The 20,144-nt window shown below is 43.2% G+C and overlaps 1 protein-coding gene across 5 annotated transcripts in view; it reads left to right on the top strand.

Moving 5' to 3' along the window:
* RNF152 (ring finger protein 152) overlaps nt 1-20,144 on the top strand; it is a 48,471-nt gene that overhangs the window by 12,665 nt on the left and 15,662 nt on the right. For 2 of the 5 annotated variants that reach the window (XM_074826668.1, XM_074826643.1), the window contains exon 2: nt 928-1,011. The exons of 1 other annotated variant lie outside the window; for it this stretch is intronic. The gene's annotated coding sequence lies outside the window, so the exon portion shown is untranslated. Of the gene's footprint in view, nt 1-927; nt 1,012-12,453; nt 12,553-20,144 lie in introns of all 5 variants that reach the window. 2 more of the 5 variants (XM_074826652.1, XM_074826661.1) reach the window with 2 other exon arrangements.

Below are 20,144 nucleotides of genomic sequence, written 5' to 3'. Positions count from 1 at the left end.
CTCCCATCAGCTGCAGGTGAAGCTGCGTAAGAGGAGGTATGCTCAGGGGCTTGGAGCCCCTGTTTCTAGAAGTGAGTGATTTGGGGTAGAGATGGTCTTCTGCCTGAGTGCTTTAGCATGCCTATTATCTCCACCTCTCTTATACCTCCAGAAGGACCGGGCTGTGAGGAGCTCCCCCATTTTCCCCTGCTTATCTCCCTGGGGCAGTGGCTGCAATCGAGTGGTGAGGTTTAGAAATTAGTTCCTCTTGCTGCGTTTCCTGCTCTGGTGTTGGTTGGTATTTTAATGGCTTCAAGCCAACATTAGGGAGGGTAGCACACCAGAGAGCTGGACTGCTGGGAGAGGAAAAGTTTCTTCTGTTCTCAAAGCTGGTGTCCTCACAGGCAGTAAAACGGGCTTGTGAAATGTAGTTGCAATCGCTGTGAGTTACAGAGGTGCCTTAGCTGAGCAGGCGGTAAATAATGGAGGTGAGCAGCAGATCATGACGGCCTTCTGCCATCCTAAAGTACTCAAAATTTTTGCAGTCTTTACCTGAAAATACTCTCTCTGCCTCTCCAGAAGTGCACTGTTTACACATGCACAAGCGTTGAGATTTTGCAGTGTATGTGCTTGCATTGTTTGTGCTTTGGGTGCAGCTGGTAATGCTGATAGGAGGATTTCTATTGTACAAACACTTGCTGCTTAGAAGGTAGAAATTTGCTGAGAGTGGCACTGGAAGCCCAGCAATCCTCCCTTCCTCAAGGAAGGGAACTGCTGGCAGTTGAGCTGTGCTCGGCAATGCACGTGTGCATGGTCACAGCAGGACTGGGGGTGCTGAACTGCTGGCATTGTTATTTGGAATATTTAAATTCCTTAAGCTTTTTTCCCATAGCAATACTTTCCAGATATAATTATTTAAAAGTAAACCTGAATTATGCTATTTTGCAGATGCTTGGGAGCCTGTTTTCTTCCTTCTGCCACGGTAGATCTGTTAACATCAGTGACTACTACAGCTACAAGTTGCTTGTCCAGGTATAACTTGTCTTCGCTTTTGTGGGACCAAAACCTGTTTGGTATTTTTGGAGCCAATTCTTGCGGGATTTCCTTTTGTCTGCTGAACTGTTCTGTATTCCAGTTTCCCTGTAAACGTGACAAGAATTGGCAGTATGGGCCTGATGCCAAGGGTAGGGGGCTAATAAAGATACATTTCTTTATTTTGGAAACTCTTGCGATCCACACTTCTCCGATAGGGCGGATGTTTCACAGAAGTATGCTTTTCTCATCATTCGATTTCAAAGTGCTCTGATGGGGTCCACCCACAGCCCCAGGCATGGCAAGCGATGCACCAGGGCCAGGGTCCATCCAGCAGCAGGAGACAGGGACAGAGACGGGACTGGGGACATGGCTGCAAGCATGAGCCTGAGGTCCATCCAGGGACAGGGCTGGAGAACAGTACTGCTGTGACATCCCTGGAGCAGTGAGTGATGGCCCTGGAGGGACTAAAGCAAAGTCCTGTTTCTATTTTTTAAGTGCCAATCCAGCGCTGTATCTGTTCTGCTGTGTTGCTTATTCAGTGTTTCATTTTAGGAGGCCTGAAGGTATGTTGCTGTAGCTGAACACCGCCTCCTCCGTAAGATCCCTGCATTTGCAGTATCTGGCTGTTTCGTGTGTGCAGAGCTAGGGACAGACGTGCTCGTAAGCTGATACAGTAGCTGAGGGATTGCTTAGGCTCCCGATACGTGGCTGTGCTTGGCAGGCTGCTGCCCACTGCCACGAAGTGTGACGTACATAGCGTTGTCATGCTGAGGTTATTTCAGAGGGACATGGCAGCTTTGTACCCAAGGCTGTGCAATCTAAGGGCACATTGTTTAAGCTGGAGAGATGCTTGATGAGAGGCCAAGATGGGTTATTTGCATTACTGATGAGGTGATTAGTAGACGGTGTTTGTGGATCTCATTAGAGACCCGTGGAAGATTGGGATCAAACAGAAAGGGAGGGCTGGGTGGGTGTGGCGTTGTGTGTTTGTGTGTGTAATGGGGAAGGGAAGCTGGAAAATGCTAATTATGGCGTGTGCTCTCAAATGCAAACAAAGGCGGCCATTACACACGTTCCACAGAGGCTCGGATGCTCCTCTGTGTTGGTGTCACTGTGGGTCAGCAGCATACTCCAGGGCCATAGGAAGAGTGTAGGAGGATCTGATCATAATCCTCTGAATGTCAGTTTAGAACTGATGATTGGCTTCCTTTGTGTAGAAATATCCTTATTTTTATAGGTGAAATCAAAGGGCCACGCCCTTTGGTCCAAAACTATTTGTTCTTGGTATTTGTGGCATGCTCAGCTGACTGAATTAGTTCAAATGGAAAATGTTTTTTCCCGAACCAGAAAACTTCCACGAAAAATATGTTTTCCACCCATTTTTAAATTTCACAGCAAAATACAAAAAGTTCCCTCTTCTCTGCTTCCTTCTCTCATCCTCTTTTTTCTATGTTTCTCTTAGTGGCAAAATGAGAAAAGTAAAAGGTTGAAGAAAAAGTTTTGTATGGACACTCACACATGTATGCATGGAGGAAAAACCAAAATATATGGATGTTTTTGACTTACCAAAAAAAGGCTAGTGAAAATCAGTGATTTATGTAAATTTGCTTTTATGAAAAAGATGCATTTAGCAACTTGCACTAATTTTGCAAGTTCACAGAATCATAGAATGGTTTGGGTTGGAAGGGACCTTAAAGATCATCCAATTCCAACGCCCCTGCCATGGGCAGGGACGCCTTCCACTAGACCAGGTTGCTCAAAGCCCCATCCAACCTGGCCTTGAACACTTCCAGGGAGGGGTCAGCCACAACTTCTCTGGGCAACCTGTTCCAGTGTCTCACCACCCTCACAGTAAAGAATTTCTTCCTTATATCTAATCTAAACCTACTCTTTTTCAGTTTAAAACCATTACACCTCATCCTATCATTACACTCCCTGATAGAGTCCCTCCCCATCTTTCCTGTAGCCCTCTTTAAGTACTGGAAGGCTGCTATAAGGTTTCCTCAGAGCCTTCACTTCTCCAGGCTGAGCAACCCCAACTCTCTCAGCCTGTCCTCACAGGGGAGGTGCTCCAACCCCCTAATCATCTTGGTGGCCTCCGCTGGACCTGCTCGAGCAGGTCCATGTCCTCATATTGGGGGCCTCAGAGCTGAAGGCAGTACTCTAGGCGGGGTCTCACAAGAGCAGAGTAGAGGTGGAGAGTCACCTCCCTCAACCTGCTGGCCACACTTCTCTTGATGCAGCTTGGGATGTGATTGGCTTTCTGGACTGTGAGTGCACATTGGTGGCCCATAGTCAGTTTTGCATCCACCAACACCCCCAAGTCCTTCTCCTCAGGACTGCTCTCAATCCACTCATTGCCCAGCCTGTATTTGTGCATGGGATTGCCCTGACCCATGTGCAGGACCTTGCACTTGGCCTTATTTGCATGAACCCACCTCTCAAGCCTGTCAAGGTCCCTCTGAATGGCGTCCTCTTTCCTCCAGCGTGTTGGCTGCACCACACAGCTTGGTGTTGTCAGCAGACTTGCTGAGGGCGCACTCAGTCCCTCCGTCCATGTCACCAACAAAGGTGTTAAACAGCGCTGGTCCCAACACTGACCCCTGAGGAACGCCACTCGTCACTGGTCTCCTTGGACATTGAGCCGTTCACCGCAACTCTTTGAGTGTGACCATCGAGCCAATTCCTTATCTACTGAGTGGTCCATTCATCAAATCCATGTCTCTCCAATTTAGAGACAAGGATGTCCTGTGGGACAGTGTCAAATGCTTTACACAAGTTCAGGTAGATGATGTCAATTGGTCTTCCCTTATCCACCAGCGCTGTAACCCCGTTGTAGGAGGCCACCACATTTGTCAGGCATGATTTGCCCTTAGTGGAGCCATGTTTACTGTCACCAATCACCTCCTTATTTTCCATGTGCCCTAGCATAGTTTCCAGGAGGATCCATTCCATGATCTTGCCAGGCACAGAGATGAGACTGACTGCCTTGTAGTTCCCTGGGTCTTACTTTTTTCCCTTTTAAAAATGGAGGTCGTTTCCCCTTTTCCAGTCAGTGGGAACTTCGCCAGACTGCCATGACTTCCCAAATACAATGGATGGTGGCTTAGCCACTTTATCTGCCAGTTTCCCTCAGGATCCATGGATGCATTTCATCAGGTCCCATGGATTTGTGCACCTTCATGTTCCTTAGATGGTCACAAACCTGATCTTCTCCTACAGTGGGTGATTCTTCATTCTCCCAGTCCCTGCCTTTGCCTTCTGTGTCCTGGGTGGTATGGCTGGAACACTTGCCAGTGAAGGCTGAGACAGAAAGGTCATTTGAGACAGAAAGGACTGAGGCTGAGTACCTCAGCCTTCTCCATATCCTGGGTAACGAGGTCTCTTGTTTCCTTCCAGAGAGGGGCTGCATTTTCTTTAGTCTTCCTTTGTTCACCGACGTACCTATAGAAACTTTTTTTGTTTCCCTTGACATCCCTGGCCAGATTTAATTCTATCAGGGCTTTGGCCTTCCTAACGTGATCCCTGACTGCTCAGACAGTTTCTCTGTATTCCTCCCAGGCTACCTGTCCTTGCTTCCACCCTCTGTAGGCTTCCTCTTTGTGTCTGAGCTTGTCCAGGAGCTACTTGTTCATCCATGCAGGCCTCCTGGTTTTCTTACATGACTTTCTCTTTGTTGGGGTGGATCACTCTTGAGCTTGGAGGAGGTGATCCTTGAATATTAACCAGCTTTCTTGGGCCCCTCTTCCCTCCAGAGCTTTGCCCCATGCTACTCTGCCAAGCAGATCCCTGAAGAGGCCAAAGTCTGCTCTCCTGAAGTCCAGGGTAGTGAGCGTGCTGTGCACCCTCCTTGCTGCTTTAAGGATCTTGAACTCCACTATTTCATGGTCACTGCAGCCAAGGCTGCCCTTGAGCTTCACACTCCCTGCCAGCCCCTTCTTGTTGGTGAGAACAAGGTCCAGCATAGCACCTCTCCTCGTTGGCTCCTCTATCACTTGGAGAAGGAAGTTGTCATCAATGCATTTCAGGAACCTCCTGGATTGCTTATGCCCAGCTGTGTTGTCCCTCCAACAGATATCGGGGTGGTTGAAGTCCCCCATAAGGACCAGGACTTGTGAAAGTGAGGCTGCTCCTATGTGTCTATAGAAGGTCTCATCTGCTTAATCTTCTTGGTCAGGTGGCCTGTAGCAGATTCCCCACTATAATATCTCCTGTCCCTGCCCTCCCTTTAATCCTGTCCCATAAGCTCTTGGTTGGCTCCTCATCCATCCCCAGGCAGAGCTCCATGCACTCCAACTGGTCACTGACATAGAGGTCATTGACAAAGTAATTCCACTTTGTATTCCGGTGGTACATAAATGTAGGTTTGATTCTCCAGTTTCTTCCCTTTGTTTATCCTTTTCTAACTACAGCATAGTTGCATTGATTTAAAACTAGTCTAGAATATTGGATAGCCATGTGCAATTATTTTTCTGTTAGCTCACTAGCTTTTTTTTTCAAATAGTACCACAGGTAGTGGCAACTCCTAGCTCTGCAGTGTGTGGTGCACTTCTTTGAGTGGCCTGACCTGCCTGCTGCTTAGCTGTCCCTGCATGACAGTTCAGGAGCCTCTCTTCTCCATTTGTTTTGTGACACACGGGACTGAGCAAAAGCCAGCAACTGCTTTCAGAGGGTCTGAAGCTGCTGGTGTGATATGCTGCATACTCTTGAGATATATCAGCTTCCCCCTTTTCCAAATCAAATCAAAGAGGGTAATGTGCAGATCCTGTTTTATTTCAGCATGACTTGCTTATTCAGTGGAGAGGACACAGGAAACACATGTAGTCACCTAGGTGGATGAAACCATCTTTGAGTGTTTCAGTAACATCACACGTGACAAATTCTGAGCTTTTGTGTGAAATAACTGTGCCTCTTTCAAGAGAGGAAAATCCTTGACTACTTTTAAAAGCTATTGGGAAATTGTGGGTTGAATAACTACCTCTATGACCACATTAACATTTTATTTTCTTGCCCCTTCTCTGATTGCAGGCAAGATATGCAGGCAACAAGCTAAAAAGAAAAAAAAAAGTAAGATAAGGTAACGTTAGTTTGTTTGGTGTTTTGTTTTACTTTAGTGCATCTTTCTTGTCTGCATCTGATTCCTGGCAGTGTTTTGTGACCTCTGGTGAATCCCATCAGTGTTCTCCATTGGAGCCCCCTGAGCAGGCAGAAACCTACAAGCCAGAGCACTGAAAGCACTGAACTGCCCAAAAGGAACAGCATCTTGCATCAGCTCTTCCTCTTTTCTCCCATGTTGGTGAACATCGGGGAAATTGTTTAAGTCAGCTGAGCTTTATTGGAAAAGAAAAAAACCAACAGCAAACCTTCAGCATTTGGAGGTGATTACAAAGAGGATTGAGCACTACTGCTCCTCCTTGGGACACTCCTGCATTCATTGCTGGCCTTATTTTAATACATTTTTTGAGTTTTTGAAGATCAGCTTCATCTGAAAGGAGAACTGTGATTTGGTTGTAGTGCGCCTAGGAAGTGGGGGTTATTCTCGTGTGTCAGGATACATGTGTTTAGACTCGCTGGAGCTTGAATATTCTTGACGTGAAAGTTGGGAGTCACTTAGGCATTAGCTGAAGAAGAAAATGTCTTAGGCCACTGCAAAAATCATAAACAGAAGAAATACAAGTTGCAGTTCTTTAGTGCTACATAAAAGGAGACTGCTAAGTATGTTTCCTTGGTAAGCAAACCAGTTTGTGAACTGTATTGTATTACTTTTTTTGTAAATGTCCCCATTTCATCAGCTCCTGTTCTGAGATAGATTGCTGGCACCTTACCTTCTGCAACTAAAAAGCTAGAAGAAGGAGGTTTGTAGGAGTAGCAATTTCAGGAGATTGCTTGGAATTGCAAACTGCTTATTAGGTTTCTTTGAATTATTGGGTGATGTATTTGGTACCTGGTATTTTGTTTCACAAGTACATAATGTAAATAAATTTGATTAGAATAGTGAATCCTTTTCCTGTGAAAAGCTGGTGCAAAATGCTTCTGTTCTAGCAAAGGGAAAGACAAGTAGGTGTGCTGCATCTCCAAAATCCATACACATCTCTGTGCCACTTTGAGGATGCATGCACATGATTTAGACATTCCTTCATCACAGTGCAAGATTCCCTCTTTCACTGTGCCTCAGTTGCAACTGCATGGCTCGCTTACAGATCTCACACCAGTAGAGGAAGTCAAACGTAGCATCCACCTGCCCTTACCTGTTAAGAAAAGGTGCTGGGCATCTGGGAGGCACAAACACCATCTTGCAACCCTTGTTCTCTCCTCAGGAAAGCTGATGCAAATCAGAAAGAGCTAGAGAAGCAGTCCACACGTTGTCAGCTTCCCAGGTCTTAAGAGTGCGATGGCTGTTTGGAAGCAATGAAAATAGATGGCCATGTGCCCAGTGCAAGAAATTATTAACTCCACTGTATTTATTTTTATAGTGAAATTGCATTTTCACATCTCCACGAGAGATACTTTAGCGGGATGCAAACCCAGCAAAGCATTTTTTTTTTTTTTGTGGACATAGTGACTTTGGCACAGATGTGATGAAACTATCTACTCTGAGCTGGTAATACTGCAGTTTTGCTAAGGAAATTTGGTGATGCAGATATGGTGGATGGAGGTCTTTACACTCCAGATTGACATTGCTGTGCAGAAAAAGGTATGTCGGAAAGGCATAGCTTTAGCAAAGTTACGTGACCGTGATTTCAGAGTGAAACACAGGATTAAAAACTACCTAGAAAATAGATGGAAATTTAACTTCACTTTTTAGTGAGTCAGGAATGTGAACACTTAAGATCTGAGTCATGTTTTTTAAAGGTGTTTTAACAGGACTTTCAGAGTTATGTTTCACTGCTTTCAAATTGATATGCATGTAAAAGCTTGAGAACACTAAGTTTGTGCTTCTGAATTGGGTAGTTAGTGGCTTGGCCACCTGCTTTTTGTGTTTGCATGCAAAATAATTTGCATTAGCAGTAGAGCATTCCGTGTGCATATAGTGTGTGTTATAACTAATCTGCATGCAAACAAAGTAGGTCTGTGAAATGCAGGCGACCATGTAGGTAAGACTGCATACTTGCTGGAGGCCACTAGATTGTGTCTTGTCTTAAAAACAGAAAGGGAAAAAAAAAGACAGAGCCGAGAGGGTGCGGGTTACCTGGTTATTGTAGTTAGGATCCAGTTCGCTTCAGTCATCGCAGCGTGCTGTTAGAGGATTATGCAGGGCTCTGTTTCAACTGGTCTGCAAAATGACTCAGAGTAAGAACTGACAGTGAGGTCATGTGGATTTTATTTTAAAGGACCTGTTGGGCTAATTAGGCTATGTTATGTGGCTTAGTATTAGTTAAGCATGCCCAGAGTTACCGGTAAGAGTTCAACCTTTAATTTTCTGCTGGAAGCAGCGTCCCTTCAAGATTCACAGATGTACAGCTGTTGTCATTAGAGACTGTAACATATTAAACCCCAAAGCACTGTAGAAATTATGGGGGAAGGAAAGAAGCTGCAGAAGGTAGGAGGGGAATTAATTATATCGTGAGGGCCACACTGAACAAGCAGATGGCTTAACACTCAATGTCACAGGAGGAAGATTGGTTGTATCAGTGTTTAGTAACTACTTTCACCGAGTCTGTTCATGTGCATATAATATATATAAAAAAATTAGTGGCCGCTGTGATTACATATAATGACTTATTATGTAGTTCTTTGAACAAGGCAAGAGAAAAAGTAAGACTTGCAGACTCTTATTTCTTTTGCTCATTATGAAAATTCAGTTCCTCCTTCTCCACCTCTGGGCACTCCAAACATTGCTTGCACATTATCTGCATTCACACTTGTTTCCAGCTCGCTCTCTGTCCCTACCCACCTCTTGTTCCTGCCCTGGTCTCCAGCTCCCGTAGGGAGTCCAGTGTCTTTTCTCCTGCTGCTTTCTGCATCCTCTCTGTACCCTCTCTAATCTTCAGATGTAATCAGGCAGATTTTTAGTTTCCCCTTAATTTCTGTAGCATATGTTTGTTCAATTTTTTTTTTTTTAATTAAAAACAGGTGTCTGTCCAGTGTTGGTTTACAGATATGGTGAATGATGGGTAGAGACCTTAGAAAAAGAGTATTTCTACAGGGAAACTCTCTCAGTATAAATCTTACCAAACTTTACATGGCTGAAAAAATCTTCATCTCTTGACCTGTAATTCCAGAGGGGTAATTTTAGTGAGGTTCAGACTCTCAGGTTTTATATTGTAGAAAGTTTGTGTCCAGTAAGGAAAAGCCTTCATCTCTTATACACTGTTGGCTGTTTAAAGTCCAGAGGCAAAATTCAAGTCTGGAAGCGTGAGGCTGTGTGCCTGTGGGAGGGCTTTGTCTATCAAAACCATGTCTTTGTACTGCCAGACGGTGGGGCAGTATGATCAGATTAACCAGGACATGCAGTGGGGTGTTTTTAGTGATTTTTTGCCAGTTGCGGGAAGCAGAGGACTACTTGACTTGTCACAAAGTCTGCTGGGCAAATACATTTAACCAGTGAAAAGAGTTTGAAGTGATGCTGTGTTGTATGCCTGTGGTATCTATGAATGGCTCTTGTGTGCCTCAAGATCAGCTTTGCTTTTGTGTGACATGCTGACCGTGTGCTGGCAAAAGTTACAGGGTGGCACAGGGAGTCTGTTTGTCCCAGCATAATGTTCAGCTTGGTGTTCTTCCTCCAGTAGAAGACTGGCTTGTTTTCTGGTTGGGTTTTGATCCAGAAGAAGTAACCCCTGTCATCAGTGAACCACTGGGTGGGTACAACATGCATGTTGTACACTACATGTCCCAAGAACACGGCATGCCCAGTTAGCAGTGGTGGCCAGCGTTGAGTCCAGAGCAGTTCCTTCTCTTTGAGCTGTTTCTGGTGTTGGCACAGCCTAAGCTAAACTTAAGCCGCCTGAATACCAGCTTAGCTACCTTGTTGTTCTTTGGGACTATTCAGTCTTCCCAATCCAGGCAAACATTGCTTCATTCCCCCTCTCCAAAGGCTGTTGTTACTCGTTGCTTTTTTCCTTCCACCCCCCCCCCTTCAAACCCCACCGACTAACAACTCTCAGTGGCACCTCCAGTGATGTTTCATTGCCATGCAAAAGGAGGAAAGTACTTTGTCAGCAGCCTACTTCAAGCAGAGAAATTTATATCTGTGAGAAGCATATGTACAGAACAGCAATTACTCAGATCATCAATATTTATACAGCAGATAATAGTCATCATGGACAAGATGAATATTGTCACAACAGCAATAGCTGCTTGAGGTGGGGGGATGCAAAATATAACTGCTAGATTTCTTTAAACAGGATAATTATTTAACTTTCAAGTGACTGGTGAAAACAGCTTAGAGTCTGAATTAAATATTCAGTGGGAGTTCATCTGCTTCTAGAAAGTAAAGAAAATGCCCATCCTGTCTACCCTCATGTCACACAGTGACAGCTGACTGCTATGTTGTCCTTTACATGTGGCTTTTGCTGAAGGCAATGCTGGTGCCAGTTGCTGTACAAGGAATCATAAAAAATAACAAAAAAAAAAATTGAGCAGCTTGTTTTGAAAATGAATTTTTGTTACGTCTGCTGTGGACAGACATGTGTTTGTGGCTGAGATGGAGGCATGGTTGCACATGCTTTAATTTTAAAAGCCATACCCCAGTGTCTGTCTGATGGAAGGTGGCCATCCTTAGGCAGGTTTTTTACCAGAGCTTTCCAGCATCCTGCCCACTGGCTGATGCAATGCCAGCCGCCTTGGTGGTGCCTGGCTGGACAGACAGCCCAGCGAGTCCCCATCCTGGCTCCTGCTTCGACAGCCGGCCGGAGGGGCAGCCTGGGTGGAGGCTTCCTGTTTGCACAGGAGATACAGCTCCTGATTTCTGCAGAGAGAATGCCTCCTTCCACGCACCCTTTTTAACCTTTGTATGGCAACGTGATTATTCAGTGGGCTTACCTTCACAGGCAAGAAAATCTGCTAGGTTGCCCTGTTTTTGAGAAGTATTAAATCAAAAACTACCTGCATGTGAGCTGTTTGCTATGGGTAGTTTACTTGTGGACTTTTTTCTTATGATTGTGAAATGTCTCTGAATAGCTCCATTTTTTCTTTATACTGAGTGAATCTTCATATGTGACTTGAGTATTTGAACCCCTGCACTTTCTCGACTTCTTTCACTTGAGGGGAACAGCGGACAGGAGTGTGCAGCACTTGATGTTCAGCATTTAGCTCAGTTGGGTTGGCTGTCATTTGCAATGTCAGTCACACAGCTCAAAGTTTTCAAAACACCAAGGCAACTCAAGAACATTTTCAACAGAGTAGATCCACAAAGTAGATCCTTACGTACTGCGGTATCAAACTTCCAGCCACTGTATTCTGTGGGATGCAGACAACGAGGCTTCTTTTGCAATACTGGGAGAAAAGTTGGCCCAAGAGTGGGATTTGCAAAAGCCTGTATCTCAAATAAGGAGACACATGAGCTGGCTAGAGCAAGGGGAAATCAAGAGGATGTCTTTTAAGCTGGCAGCCCTCTTTCTGTTCCAGGAAAACATGCTGAACTGCTCCGTTTTATTCCTTTCTGGAGTTAGGCACCTTCTGCTGAGATGTAAGCAATGGAGGAGCTAGCAGTTGCTCTCTCTGAGTTAGGTCTGATAGCCCAAAGGAAGCTAAGATTGAGCTCCCACATTTGTCTGGTAGCATTTGATCGTGGATCTTTTTCTCTTCATAGGTAAACCCATTAGACTGCCTGGATTCTAGCCCTTCTCCAAATGAATTTTTAATATAAAATAATTAAACATTCATTGGAGCAGGGACAGGAACCCAGGTCTCTGCCTTACCCTCATACTCACTTTTCCTTTCTGACCTGAATATTGAATTATGCACTTCAAAGTGTTATGTGGTCAGCAGGAGGGATTGGTGGAGCTCTGCTGAGCTACTGAAATTGCTAGTACTTAAAACTTTCATCTGGGAGAAGGGAAAAGAATATTATCATTTTGTCACATTTACCCTTAGTGAATGAAAATTTCCTTCTGCCATGAACATACCCAGGTTCTTGTGTGGGTTCACTGAGTCTGCCACTGGCCTGTGGCTTGGAGAAGTCCTGACCCTCTTGCATGCAGCTTACTTTGGACAGAAGGCTTGTCTGAAGCTAAATTTAGGCCAGTTTAGATCTTCCTGATGCGGGTAATGCTGAGACGTCCAATAATGGCCGTATTAATACTTCAGGCACTTGTCCCCAGTACCTAACTCTTAATAGAGATGCTTTCTGAATTGCAGATCACAGAACCAGTATTGCAACTACGTGTCTTTAAACTTTTTCTTAAGTAGTACCCCCTAGTTTTTTTACTGATGGTGGTGTAATCTTTGCTCAGAACTTAAGCTCGCAGTCAACAGACTTTTCTTGGTTACCTTCCCCAGATTCCTTTGAGGCATCCACGGTTGAGACTCTGTTGGGGACTATCTACAGAAGTGTTAATTCAGATGTTTTCTTCTTCCTGAGGTTCTGCCTTGAGGAAAGTAAGTACTAGCCACCTCTTGGAGAGATTGCTGCAGTTCATAAGCCAGCCCCTTATGTAGGTGAGCCAGCCCTGTGATAGACCCATGCTCGATGCATTCACTGCTCCTTCAGTTGTATTGCAGCTCAGAATAGCTTTTTTTTCCAGATTAAGGAGAAGAACAAGGGGCCATTGAAAAGAGCCAGTAATCAGTACTACTGATATTCCAGATTATTGAGTTGTGTTGAAATTGTGGTTTTTTTTTTCATCAGGCTAGATTGTTTGTACCTAATTCTCTGCATCTTTTTTTTTCATTGCAGTAACTTGCACGGGGATCTAGAGTTTACGAAAGGGATTGCTTCCCCTCATGTTTAAGTGGGTACTGTGTTTTGTCTGTCTTGTTCCATTGCTAAGCCCAGACCCATTTGTATTCTAGAAGCAGATGTTAGCAGTGTGAGGAAATGGGGCGCTTGCAGCATCCAGAAACCATGAGCTCCTCTAATTCAGTTTCACTTCACTGTCAAGTGCTGGGGCATCACTGTGAAGACTGTAGATCAAGGTCTTTCTGTCACACTGGTTCAACCTAGTAAAGCCTTGAGGGGTTTTGATGAATAAGGGTTTAACGATCCAGTCCTGTGTAGTGGTTTTCTTTTAAACTAAAAATGGGAAGAATTGTGTGGTGAATGATGGAGTCAGGGATATATTGCTACGAAGCCTCAGGAATGTTCCTGGAGCAGAAAAATCTCTCCTCCTTAGCTTCTGAGCAGTAAAAGGGTGAAGCTGTTTGTCTCTTCAGTTGGTTTTACAGCAGGTTTGAAGATTTGTCCTGCATTGTCTTCTGGAAGTTTTTTCTGCATCCTAATTTTGTTGAAGTTCATTGGTTTGTTTTATGGAGAGGAAAAAAACCCCAAACCTCCTTTCACTGAACAACAGGATTGAAAGGTTAGGTTTAGGAATGCTAGCGCCATCTCCCATGGGAACTGTAATTAGCATACTTTGTTTTCCCATTCTTTCCCCGGGGCTTGGCTTTATGGCTGGCTTCCATCTCCTCTTTTCATGTTGAGTTGCTATTGTGGTTATGGGAGATGTAATCTAGCTGGGAAACACAATCCGTGTTGGAGAATGGGAACATGGGTCATCCCATCTGCAAGTACCTTGAGCTGGTATAAGCAGCATTTCAGTTCTGAAAATGGTTTGCCAAATTTCCAGTATTTAGTAGAAAGGCAACACTTAGTTACCTTAGTACAGGTAACATAACTTCATTTCACTTCATTCATGAGGTGTTCATTTGAAACCCCAAATTTCCATCACAACTCACTTTTCCCTAATTTTATTTCAAATCAGCATCTTTGCTTAATTTGCAAGTGAAAAATACCATTTTTTTAGGGCCTTGCCCTGCAGTAATAAGTGTGATACTAGGCTACTGGAATTTGCTGTAAGTTCCAAGTACAGCAAGTAGGAGATGATGATTTGATTTGCCTGAGGAGACTTCTCTTGCTGGTCTGGCATAAGTATTTTTGAAGCACGGAATGGAGCTAGACTGGGAACAGGAATAAAGTACTCTTAAGACTTCAGATTTACTTTCTGAAGTAGATTCCTTTCTTAAAATAGAAATCAACAGAAATACTGGAGTTGTGTTGATTGAAGAGACTGATATATAGTTTGTGTAGTAGGAAATGTGTCAGTGTATGAAGTTTAAGCATGTCTGGAAGACAGAAGCTGGTCAGTAATAGCAAATTGGTGAGAATTTGGTGAAGTTGTATTGCTCCCAAATTTACTTTTAATAAACAGTGAGCTGTTTTTACAAGGACACTGTTGCTACTGTTATGGTTGGCTAATTAACAACCCCCCTTCAGAAAAAAAGTCTGACCCTCCTGAAAGTTTTCAAGTATACAAAAACTTGTTCTTTTTATTCTCTCAATTTCATGGTGTCTTCTGCCTTTTTTTACCACCTCCTGCAAACTGCCACTCTCCCTCCTTGTGCGACTTCCACAGAAAACACAAGTAATAGCAGTTGAAAGGGAATTTTAAAACAGATAGGGAAATCTAGGACATGTCAGGACTTTGAGGTGGTCTTAAAAATCCAGTGGTTGCCTTTTTTGAAAGCATTTGCTGAATGTTTTGAGATTTGGCTTCGCTCTTCTTTATGTAAAGGTTGGGAAGAGTGAGGCTTTCCTCTCAAACAGAGCATGTCACATACATTGACATTTGGGGGAAGCAGGACTGCTTGTGGGATGACGTGTTCTCTGCTGGAAGGATTTCTGGGCAAGTTTGGCCCGATTTGCTCTTCAGCACAGTTCTTGTGAAGGACGCTTTGCCCAGCTCAGTGGAACTGTTCGCTTTGTATGGAGGGATCACTGGCACAAAGAAATGCTGGCAGGACTGGACCCAGGCTGCTTTTCACAGCTTTAAAGAAATGAGGCTTTAAAGAAATTGTTTATCCTTCTACAAAGTCCTTGTCATTATTGTTTTTTAAACTCATATATAAATTTGTAATTATTTTCATACATAAAATAAATGAATTCATGCTATCATACTGGCATTCCTGAACTTCCTTGCAAAAGGGCAAGGTAAGCTGGTGAAAAGGATTTTGGTAAGGAAATGTGCATTTTAAGAGGATATTATGCCCATGTTAAAAATAGTTTGGGGAAAAAAACTTCACACTGACTTCCCTCATGGAGTCCTGATTTACAGTCCAGGTCTCTCTTCCAATGCAGCCACATCCCTGACACAAGAAGGCATGAGCTAGAGGGCTGCCTATGGTCACACCTTGGTAATGAGGAATTATTTAAAGACAGGTTGCAATTCTGTGACATGTTTGCTTTCTTCCTTATCTCCAATTGTTTGGAGTCAGCGTGACCCAAAAATAAGTTGTGTTGTTTGGTGAAGGGCAATGGAAACATGACTCCATGCCTACAGGAACTTTACTGCTGTAGCCCATGGAGGAGCTTCATATTTTGAGGAACCTGACTAATTTTTTGCAGTGATATAGGGTAACATTCCTGTGCTACTCCTTCCTCTGCTGGCTGAAACTCCACTATGTGGTTCATTGGAGAAACTCTTATCTTTTTATGTTAATGGGTGGTTATGAAACAAGAACAAAAAAAGATCATGCATTGGCAATTTAATGAAGTGATAAGAATCTACAACTTTGTCCTTTAATAAGATTATAAAACGGTGGGTTTTTTTTTTTTCCATATGAAGAGAGACACAGAAGTGGCTGTAACCTGTACACATGCAATTTTAAATCAGGATATCATGCTCATTGGAATTTTTCAGTTCACTCCTTTAAAGGTCTCATTTTTCTAGCACTTGTGCTCAATTCTTTTGTATAATTTTAAACAATATACAATAGCATTTTTCCATCAGCAAAGGCTTGCGCATTTCAGTGACCTTTACTGCTTTCTTTAGAGGGGTTATGCAATCAGACATAAGGGAATGAAAATATTAAATGATTTTTTTTTCTTAAAAAAGGTCTTATGCCTGTATTCTTATGGTTGTACTGTTCACATTAAAGCACCTGTGGTTTGCACCTGCACTCTTATTTTGAGGAGCCTGAAAGCCTACTTGCAAAATCTGAGCTCATTTGCGAAAACCAAGCTAAAAAAAGAATATAGGTGGATAGAATGATTATCTTTAAAAGCAAGAAGCTTTCGTTCTAATGTTCCTTCCCTATTTGGTCCCCCTCCTCCATTAAATATATGGTATTTTCTTCTAAATTTAAATTCAGAACTTACAAAGGGATTGGCCCTTTTCATATCTATAGACTAGTCAGTGTCAGAGAATTTTATGTGCCTTTCTGAACCCGCTTACAATGCACTTGTCTACATTTTGCTGCTTGGGAACATTAAAGCTCCCGAGAGTCCACACTAATTGCAGTCTCCTCTATCAAGAGAGGTTGCTCATTAGAGAAGGCAGTTTTTTGTACCTAATAGCGAGGAGAATACCGACGCCTGGGCACCCCTTAGTTCTGCTTCCTGATCAGGTGGGTAGAATATCAAGGAGAGCATCCACGCATCTGTTCAGGGAGATCCATGGAAACAAAAGCTCCAAATAAGTTCTTACAGCAACAACTGCACAACTTGCTAACTTGGAATTATTTCTGATGTCTCATGATAATCACCAGACAGTTACACGCTTCATTGCTGCTCAGTGTTAAGATTGGTGTGGGTTACAGTTATGCTTCATGACTTGCTTTTCCACAGGTGAATATTTTATGAACCAAATCCACATTGGGATAGCAGCTAGGAAGGCAGAGTAAGCAAGAACAGTTGCCCCATTCTTCTTTCCATGCCATCAGCCCATCTTTGTGTATTAGAAGAGACTTGCTCTAAAAACATGTATTGAGCAAACTTTTGTGCAGCGCATAGTACATAAAACTTGAGCTGAGTCATGTCTCTTTCAGTGGGTAATGTTAGTGAACCATCAAGAAAAAAGGTATGTGTTTATGCTTGTGAGGAAATGAGTTTGGAATTCTAGATAAAAATGAATTTCCTAATACACAATGGATATTATGTGGCATTGATTGTGGACCTCCTTCTGCAAAGAAGGGCACATTACTTTACCTGGTTTTATTTGGTTAGTGTGTTGCCCATATCTGCAGATATGACTGTAAGCTTTTTCAGTTTTGTGCCTATTTATATATGGGGCCAATTACGGGGGAAATGCCAGTGATCCACTGACAAATACAGGAGAGGAAAGGAAATTACTTTCTGACAGATCTTTTCTACTATTTCCACATGAGCACATGGATCCCATGGTACAGGTTTGCCTTTAAGGAGAGAGAGTTTAAGTGGTAAATACTTACGCTTTTTTCAAGAAGGCTGGTTATTTTCCATATTTGTATAGCCTCTAGGTAATTCATAAAGACTTCTGATAAAAATGCAGGCTTTTTTTCCACCCAGTTGTATGACCTCCGGTGTTTTAAACTCTAAACTTTTACATGGGAGAATGATGTTGGAATTGCGTCTTTGTCAGCTGAGCCAGTTCATCCTTTCTAAACATTGACTTCTGTACTTGATGCCTAGAGTTGGACAAAAACAACTGGATTTCACAGTTTTTCTTAAAAATTCCATTTTCTAAGAGAATAGCATAGTCTTCCTCGGTTTAAGGGTACCTCCTCCTATCACCCCAAGTTGCAGAGTGTTTTAAAGAGCCTCATTTTGAAGACTGAAGGATTGGGAGGGTTTCCAGCAAGAGCAAAACAAGCAATTGCTCTCAGAGTTGGATGAGAGTTGCAAAGACCAGGTGAGCCACAGCTCTTTAAGGTGGATTTATTTCTTCTGGCTGACAGGACTACTAGGCAGCAGCTTTCCTGACAGTCAGTGTTTGACTGGAAGAAGTGATGGTTTGACTGACTGCTGCAGGAGGAGCACGAGTGTTGGGGCAAAGGCAGAAGGCTCGGAGGAGGGTGGAAGTCTTCATCACGCCTAAAGGAACCATCTGTAGTGATGCTTCCTAACCATGCAGGTGAACAGTGTAGCTGTTATGTATGTGTAGGGCATAGCTAAAAACAAACAGAAGGGAAACTGTTTTCCTAATCATTAGAGTGTATTTTTTGTTGGAGGTGCTGTCTTAAAGCAATAAAAGTCAGCATTATTTCAGCTATATCCCAGCTTGCTGCTTATTTGGAGGAGTGTAGGAGAGTGGTGGGAGGCAATAAGACACTGCCACCTCTCCATGCACAATGTGGGAAAGCAACTCTACCTGCCCTGTGGGAACTCTCCCCCCAGTCAGGCAGCAAGTAATGAGCTCAGTGCTTTGGGTGTGCTGGTACCCTACTCTCTTTTAGAAATGACTGTGCAAGGTGCATCTCACCTTGCTGATGCATCCCATCCAGCACCAGGATAATCTTACGGTTCTAAAAGCTCAGAGTGGCAGCATTTGCCCCTGTTGTTTGGGAGTGGGAAAGTGGAGGCTGTCATGCTAAACCAAACCAAACCTGCTGAAGGGAGCTGAAGCAGGCTAGTGGGACAGCCAAGCAGAACTGGCTTTCTTGGTCCTGCAAGCCCTGGTGCTTAATGCTTTATGTTCTGGAGTGCCATCTGCTGGCACTCGCGCTCTTTGCTCTTGCTTTTCTAGAGGCAGCTGCTCTAGAAGATGAGAGCTCAGACTAAAAAGCATGGATGTTAGTAATAATAATAGTATTAATTATTTGTATTGATGATTACATTATTTTTTTAATTGTCACAGCACTTAAGAACCCTGTTTATTGGCAAAGACCTCACTCTGGCAGGTGTTCTGCAAACTCAGTGTGAAAGGAACTGGCAGAGCCTTCACTACTTAAAAAATACAGAGCACAGTATGAGGAGTGGTTTAAAGAATAGAAAATGATTTTTCCAATCCATGCTGTTATTTGGCAAAATATGAAGTATTTTTTTCTTTATGTCTTGATTTAGTAAAATATTTTGATAATTTCTGTGGTTGGCAAAAAACCAAAAGCAGTAATCATTAAAGTGAAAGACGCCTGGCAGTGAAGACACTTAAGTAAAAGTTAGGAAGACACTGATTCAACTCTAAAAAGTAACAATGTTGTCAGTAAGCTAAATAATTCTGAAAACCTTTCAGCAAGAAAGCAAGGGATGTTGTAGTTTGTGGCACAATGCAAATCTAGGTCCAGAGCTGAAATTTTTTTGTTTCAAGAAAAACAAGAACTTGTTTTGGCAGTCAAAAAGAGGTATTTTTTGAATCTGTTTTTTAACTTTGGTTTTCTGTCTGTGGGCCAAATCCTCAGTGAGCATAAGTCAGTGTGGTTCCTTGGCATAGGTTTTACTGTGTGCATTGATGTTTCCAGTGTTCAGTGCACCACTGTAAGGCATACAGATATAATACTATAACAAAATAAAGACCTCAATTGAGTGGAGTCTATTGAATCTTGCATAGATGCATAAAGCTGTGTGTACGCACACTGTGTCTTCTTAGATCATCTCTTCCAATGCAACACTTTCTAGAGTGGCAACACAGACTTTTGGCCTTTCTCTCTCTTTTTTAGTAGACCCTAAGGCACCTCTTTGGTTCCTAACTGCTATTCTGTGTGGTGCTACATGGAATAGAATCTTAGAATCATTTAGGATGGAAAAGACCTTTAAAGTCAAGTCCAACCAAAAACCTAACACTGCCAAGTCCACCACTAAACTGTGTCCCTAAGTACCACGTCTACACCTCTTTTAAACACCTCCAGAGATGGTGACTTAACCGCTTTCCTAGGCAGCCTGTTCCAGTGCTTGGCAACCCTTTTGGTGAAGAATTTTTTCCTAATATCCAATCTAAACCTCCCCTGGCACACTTGAGGCCATTTCCTCCTGTCCTATCACTTGTTACTTGGGAGAAGAGACCAACAACTACCTCGCTACAACCTCGTTTCAGGTAGTTGTAGAGAGCCTCCTTTTCTCCAGTTCCCTCAGACACTCCCCACAAGACTTGTGCTCTAGACCCTTCACCAGCTTCATTGCCCTTTGAACATGCTCCAGCACCTCAATGTCTTTCTTGTAGTGAGGGGTCCAAAACTGAACACAGTATTTGAGGTGAAATAAGTGGTGAAGCTTATCTGATGTAAGTCTTTAAAAGCAATTAATGATTTTGGGATATACTCTTGAGACCATTGGGATGAGTGTG

The sequence above is a fragment of the Strix aluco genome, chromosome 1 (genome assembly GCF_031877795.1).
Source record: "Strix aluco isolate bStrAlu1 chromosome 1, bStrAlu1.hap1, whole genome shotgun sequence".
NCBI classification, from domain to species: Eukaryota; Metazoa; Chordata; class Aves; order Strigiformes; family Strigidae; genus Strix; species Strix aluco.
Note: the sequence above shows the minus strand (reverse complement) of the source record. Positions and strands in the feature narration are given on the sequence as shown.